This window comes from Euprymna scolopes, chromosome 46, assembly GCF_053919585.1.
Source record: "Euprymna scolopes isolate OS-2025 chromosome 46, ASM5391958v1, whole genome shotgun sequence".
NCBI lineage: Eukaryota > Metazoa > Mollusca > Cephalopoda > Sepiida > Sepiolidae > Euprymna > Euprymna scolopes.
Window position 1 is genome coordinate 173780263 of NC_136527.1, and position 5571 is coordinate 173785833.

General features: G+C 31.8%; 1 non-coding gene across 1 annotated transcript; it reads left to right on the forward strand.

Moving 5' to 3' along the window:
• The first annotated feature begins 4789 nt into the window (after positions 1-4789).
• LOC145271696 (U1 spliceosomal RNA) lies at positions 4790-4952 on the forward strand. The gene has a single exon (XR_013866087.1). It is a non-coding gene; the product is annotated as a U1 spliceosomal RNA (small nuclear RNA).
• Positions 4953-5571: the final 619 nt, after the last annotated feature.

Sequence of the window (5571 nt, forward strand, 5' to 3'; positions counted from 1 at the left end):
ATGGCTCTCAGCTGAATTGTATAAGATAGCAGGTTAATGCTTAGTTTCATCTAGGATTTACCATCCCAGCTACAACAAAATGATGAGAAAATGAAAATAAAACAAGAAACAAAGTAGATATTTAATATATCTGAAAACAAGATTAAAATGCAAGAGACAATAACAATGGTTGTCAACGTTAGATTGATTTTCAATATGACAAAATCTCAGAAGCATGGCTAATAAAAGGTGACACAATTATCCCCATAACATTCAGGCATCCAACAAATACAATGGAATATTAAACGTATTTACTGATTTTGTACAACAAGTTTTTTTCTCATCATATTTTGTACAACAATTATTTACTAAAAAACAACATCGATGAATTATTATTTAATAAAAATACAACATCGATGAATAAATAGTTACTACAAAAATACAAGATCGATGAACAATTATTTACTAAAACAGACAACATCAATGAATTTTACTAAAAAATACAACATCGATGAATAATTATTTACTTAAAAATACAACATCAATGAATAATTATTTACTAAAAAATACAACATCAATGAATAATTATTTACTAAAAAATACAACATCGATGAACAATTATTTACTAAAAAATACAACATAAATGAACACTTATTTACTAAAAAATACAACATCAATGAATAATTATTTACTAAAAATACAACATCAATGAATTATTATTTACTAAAAATACAACATCAATGAATAATTATTTACTAAAAAATACAACATCGATGAATAATTATTTAGAAAAAATACAACATCGATGAATGATTATTTACTAAAAATACAACATCAATAAATAATTATTTGATAACAAATACAACATCGATATATAATTGTTTACTAAAAAATACAACATCAATGAACAATTATTTACTAAAAAATACAACATTGATGAATAATTATTTACTAAAAATACAACATTGATAAATAATTATTTACTAAATAAAACTAATAATTATTTACTAAGTAAAACTAATATGTAGGAGGATTTTCTTTTCGCACCAACAACGAATTTCTGATTAACAAGATCATCACTGAGGGTTAAAGAGAAAAAGGCAAAGAATTCTAACCCTGGCTGTGATTAGTTAGAATTACGAAAACAAGCTTGAAATACCAAAGCGAACAATGTCCGGAATTTAAAAGTGTGGTCGATTCTAGAATGAAAAAATCCATTAAAGACTATGTGATATTTTGCTTTCTGTAGAAAAACTAAACGCAAATCTAAAGGTTGTTTCACCAGATTGTTGATTGGAAAGAAACCATTGAAGCAATGTTTATTAAATTGCTATACAAACTTCAAATCCAAAACACCACATAGATTAATATACTTTCACACTGTCAAACATTGCTGAAAATTGTGACTCCAGTTGACATGAAAGTCAATAAAAATTGCATTTTTAAAAATAGTTTTATAAATCAATTGTTGCAAATACTTTGAAATTCTTTAAATAAAATTACTGTTTATAATAAACAATAAGATGACCTGGTTGGTGACGTAATAGACTGGACAAAGGAACGATTATTATATAGCAGAATACAGAGAATAAGTGAGACGTGAAAGCAGATTGATCAACTAGTAAGGATATTGAACATAAATTCTTTAAATCAACTTTTGAATGAGATAAACAACAATCACTGTATTTGATTAAAATTATTATTGATTTCTTGTAGTAAAGCCAAATATGATGACAATATATGGATTGGTTGGATAGAAATTTTATTGTTTCGATTCAGGAAAGACGATTGATTCACTAGTAACGATGTCAAACAATAAAAAGAATTGCATGAAACTGAAAAATTAAATTGCTATACAAACTTCATTGCATGAAAATCCAATAGATCTAATAGATCTCACAGACATGGAATAAAGCTATATGAAAATATACCTTTGTGTTATACTGTTTCGTTCAGAAGAATATATATTCCTTTTTAGTGTGACAACCATTAAGAGAGTGAAAAACATGGAGATAATGTATGTTTCCCTTTTGTGTGCTGTGTCACGTAGACAAAGTTGTATTTTAGTTATGTTTAAAAAAACTGTCTTATATATTATTTGTTGCAGTTGTGATTAATATGTGTATGCACCCGCTCTCAAAACAATCGACGCTGTATACTACCAAAACAGAAAAGAAAACATTATACATACATCAAGGGACACATTTACATGAACACTGTTACATAGATGCTATGCAACATGACAAGTATATATGTAAAGTATATCGTTAGCAGCATCTATGCAGAATTCTTTCCTGGATGTTACTTCAAAGAAGAACAAGCAAAAGCAAAATGAGAGAAATTCTGCCATTTTTTTGCGAACTTTCAAACAATCAGGCAACTTTTTAGAAATTGTGCAATTTGCAAATCACTGTGTTCTGCCATTTTTGCAACTAATACAGCCTGTCTTTTCATTTCCTGAGTTCTATTACTATATATATATATATATATATATATATATATATATATATATATATATATATATATATATATATATATATATATATGCCAGAACGTGATACTTCAAAGAAGAAGCAGAATGCATGCAGAAGTGTTTTTGTATGAAGATATAGATTTTGGTTAACAATATCATTATTAAGATTTGTAAAAAGCGACACAGAAATCTAAGCATTGATTGGATTAATTAGCAAAGCATGTTTTTACATTGAACAATAGAAATCCTTAATGTCAACATCGTAAAATGAATTTCCAAATTTGATACCTTATTTCTTATATTCCGTTGCCTGCAAATAAATTGAATGTTGAATGATGGAGTGCTTACAATCTGATATTATAAATCTGTTATTCAATAATATTGAATAAATGCTCAAGTGCTTAAAAACTAACCAAAACAAAAGAGTCAACTACCTGCCCTTGCATCTCGCTATTTACTATTTGCTGTAATAATAAAATATTTCAACTATTCATTTTTTATTGTAGTTTTTTATTGTTTTATTGTTTTATCTGCAAGAAACAACTTTGTTAGATATAAATGTTCAGTGATTTTTTAAATTTTTTTTACATTTTTTTGCTTCATTATTTTTTTATGGATTCTGGATCAACTCTGAAAAATAAACATAAAATTATCAAATGAACTAACCATATTTAATATTAATGTCAGTACCTTAATACTTAAAATTTAATTATGGTTGATATTGTTGATTTTGGAGTTTCTGATTGCTTGATTTGGCAGTTGGAGAAAGTTTTTAAAATATGCAAACATATCATCACGCATTTTCTCATCAACCATTAAAATATGTGTCCTTACCTTAAGTAACCCCTTAGCATATTTTTGAAATGCAACTATTCTTATTACATTGTAATGGTATGTGAGCTAGATATTCCCTCGAAAAAGGTCCACTAGAATTCATTTAATATTGTTATTAGTAACTGAATAATTAAAATTCATTTAATATTGTTATTAGTAACTTAATAATTAAAATTCATTTAATATTCATATCAGTAATTTAATAATAAAAATTCATTTAATATTGTTGTTGATAACTTAATAATTAAAATTCATTTAATATTCTTATCAGTAACTTAATAATTGATATTCATTTGATTTTGTTATCAGTAACTTAATAATTAATTAAGGTATTTTGTGAAAATGTTTGTAAGTTTAAATGATAGTAATTTTTTTGTTATGAATTTTGTTATTGGTGAATAAAATGTGATATACTGATATTGGTGAGAATTATATGGAACATATTTAGTATTTTATTGATTACTGTCAGTGGTGAGTGTATGAATGCATGATATAAAAACACTAGTGGGCGGCCTTAAAATTTTATACTTCCCTGCCTCTGGCCCTTCGGGGCCTGGGCAGCGGGTGTCAAGCAAAGACCAGCAAAGACCATATGTGGGGGCAACCCCACATATAAGACCTTGGTTAATGTAGGGGCAACCCTTCCTACCAATTGTCACTATCCAGCTCCTCTACTCCCCGGGGAGTTGATCCCCATTTCCCCTTCACTCCTCACATTAAAATTTGCTTTGTGCCTAATATGCTCGGTGGGGGAGCAAATAAATACCTTTACTTCCCTGACGTAAGTCAGGCCCGGGCACTTCGGGGTCTAGGTAGCAAGTGTCTAGCAAAGACCAGCAAATACCTGACCTTGGTCAATGTAGGGGCAACCCTTCATACATATTGTCACTATCCAGCTCCCCTACTCACCGGGGAGCTGGCCCCCATTTCCCTTTTACTCCTCACTTTAAAAATCGGCGTTGTGCCTAATTTGCTCGGTGTGGGAACAAATAAATACTCCCCTTCACTCCTCACTTTAAAAATCGGCTTTGTGCCTAATTTGCTCGGTGGCGGAGCAAATAAATACGTACCTTTCGTAGGTCAGGCCCGGACCCTTCGGAGCCTGAGTAGCAAGTGTCAAGAAAAGACCAGCAAAGACGTTGATCAATGTAGAGGCAACCCTTCATACCAATTGTAACTATCCAGCTCCCCTACTCCCCGGGGAGTTGGTCCCCATTTCCCCTTCACTCCTCACTTTAAAAATCGGCCTTGTGCCTAATTTGCTCGGTGGGGGAGCAAATAACTACCTACCTGACGTAAGTCAGACCCAGGCCCTTTGGGGTCTGGGCAACAAGTGTCAAGCAAAGACCAGCAAAGACCTTGGTCAATGTAGGGACAACGCTTCATACCAATTGTCACTATCCAGCTCCCCTACTCCCCGGGGAGTTGGTCCCCATTTCCCCTTCACTCCTCACATTAAAATCGGCCTTGTGCCTAATTTGCTCGGTGAGGGAGCAAATAAATACCCTTACCTTACATAGGGGTAACGGTGATCATAAATGTTGTTCCCCCAGAGTGCGGCCCTTTTATTGCACTGCGGTTGGGTTGGTCTTTGCGATCGGCTTAAATATTGATGACTCGGACGTGCTATATCTAAGTGTGGGGTCTGCGTATGCGCTCACCCCGATAATATAATCAAAATCAGAAATTCTACCCTACGTCTCATTCGGAGCAGAAAACCACTTTAATTTCCAGTTAACTCCCGTCTGTATCTCTTCATCTCTCACAAACGAGTGTAAGGACTCCTTGTTTCTGTTTTCCCAATTGCCCGTTTCTATACACGCCACAAAAAGGCCAATTCTCTCGACCAGTTTATCATCCACTTCAATTGCAACGTTCTGATATAATCTAATCTGCATGTATACATTACCAACGTTTGCTCTGAACATATCAATCTCGTAAGCGTAAGAAATCCGCCGAGCTGTCGCCTTCAACAACTGAAAGTGTCTTCTTTCGATATTGATTGATGAATGAAAACCTCTGACAAACTACCGCAGAATTAATGTGTCTATTGGTTAAACCAATCAACCATCACCTCGAAAATTGGGCATCCAAACAAAGTTGAATGATGTGCACAGGTATTTTTCGTTACCACATTTATGAAAATGATTAAATATGTTTTATTGGTACTTGTGCAGTTTAACCAAGACATTAAAAAATGAAAATATTGAAAAGAAGTTATATTGTACGTATACGTTATGGACAAGTTCTCTGAAAGAAAAATTCAGAGAATTTTTTTTTTTTTT